General features: G+C 44.7%; 1 protein-coding gene across 8 annotated transcripts in view; it reads left to right on the plus strand.

The window, feature by feature from the left end:
* The window catches only part of EMR1 (egf-like module containing, mucin-like, hormone receptor-like 1), a 71,174-nt gene that overhangs the window by 23,128 nt on the left and 46,256 nt on the right, over positions 1–1,790 (plus strand). The window lies entirely within an intron of this gene.

Here is a 1,790-nt window from a genome sequence, read left to right on the forward strand (position 1 = left end):
GGGTCTTCCCAGAGCATTCTGAGTGCACCAACTGTTAAGCTACCATTACAGCTGCCAAGTTCAATTCAGCTCTAACATCCTCAGTCAGGGAATGTGTAGAGAAGCTGATCTTCTTTACCTAATCAGTTAATTAAGAACTTCATTTGATGATGCTATGAGGTAGAGATTATGATTTTCTACCTGATTTTGAATGGAGATATTTGAAGTCATCTCTGATGTTTTTGGTCTATTTGTAGCAGTTAGCTATTGCAGAGTAATAAATCATCCCATAGGTTAGTGACTAAAACAAACACCACTTATTTATCTCTTGACCATGTGCTGGCACTTTGAGTTGGGCTCTGCTGGTCAGGTCTTCAAGTCTCCACTGGGCTTGTTGCTGTGTTTGTGGTCAGCTGTGTGTCAGCTTTGCTGATCTTGGCTGGGCTGTCTCACATATCTGGGACTCATCTGGGATGACCCATCTCTCTTCTACTTTGTCTTTTTTGTTATTAGCCTGAGGTTGGTTCATATGGTAGAGGGAAGGGGCCCAATGCATAAGCAGAAACAAATAGGCTTCTTGAGGTCTAAGTTTGGAACAGGCACCACTTTCCTTCAGCTGTACTTCTTGGTTGAAAGCAAGTCACAGAACCAGATAGAGCGAAGAGGTGGTGAACCAAACCCCACATCTTAAAGAGAAGAGTGGCAAGGTTGCATTGTGTAGCACCAACCTCATCCCAAGGTGTGGACACAGGGAGGAGTAAAGGATGATTCCTTTACTCATAGTAAAGCCTTTCTGCAATCAATGATCATTATGGCTTGAAACTATTTGCCACCCTTTTGTGTGTGCATACAGTTGGCCAGAATTATTCTCACGTCATGCCCAACTGCAAGGGAAGTTTTGGAGAAGGGGAAAGTCTGATTTGGGAGCATCAGGTGGCGAACAGGTGGAGTGAATCTCCTATTTTCAGTCCCCGGTCCTTGCTTCTTCCTCTGCCTTGATCTGAGTTTTCATTTCTACTCACCAGATGTGGACGAATGTGCCAATCCCAGAAGTTGCCCAGAGCATTCAACTTGCCACAACAGTGTTGGAAGCTACTCTTGTGCCTGCAACTCAGGATATATATCCAGAAGTGGAAAGAAGAGTTTCCAGGGACCAGGGGAGACATGTCAAGGTAGGTGCAGGGGGCTTCTGGGAAATCAAGTCCATCTGTTTTGAAAGACAGCAGTGCTGGAAGAAGAGTTAGAAGTTGAGGTAGGTCTCAGCTGAGTTCAAGTCTTGTCTGCAGAACTAAAGCCAATACATCCATTCATGCATTCATTCAACAAACACTTCTTGAGTACCTGCTATATAGAAAAGCAGTATTCGAGGGATGGAGGATACTGCAGTGAGTGACACAGGCAAAAATATTTGTTCTCCTGAAACTTCTTGTTGAGGGTGGGGAGAAACAGATGAGAAGCAACATACGTGCATGCATCTGCTCTTTGGGTGGACTTTGGTGAGGATGACTTGACTTGGTTCCACAAAGTGCCAGTTGAGCTGGTTCAGCTGGGGGCTAGAAGATCCACTTTAAAGGGGGCTCACTCACAAGGTGAAGCTGGTGCTGAATGAAGCTGTGGGCTGGAGGTCTTAGTTCTTCTCCACATGAGCTGTTTTATCATGGCTCTTTGAGCTTCCTCAGAGTATGGTGCCTGAGTCAAGCATGAGCATTCCAAAAGAACAAGGTGAAAGTGTGTGATGTTTTTGTGACTTAGCACAATACTTTTATGACCTAGTGTCACCACTGCATAGTCACAAACATGCTCAGATTCAA

The sequence above is a fragment of the Bison bison genome, unplaced genomic scaffold, assembly GCF_000754665.1.
Source record: "Bison bison bison isolate TAMUID 2011002044 unplaced genomic scaffold, Bison_UMD1.0 scf7180017864492, whole genome shotgun sequence".
Classification (NCBI taxonomy): domain Eukaryota; kingdom Metazoa; phylum Chordata; class Mammalia; order Artiodactyla; family Bovidae; genus Bison; species Bison bison.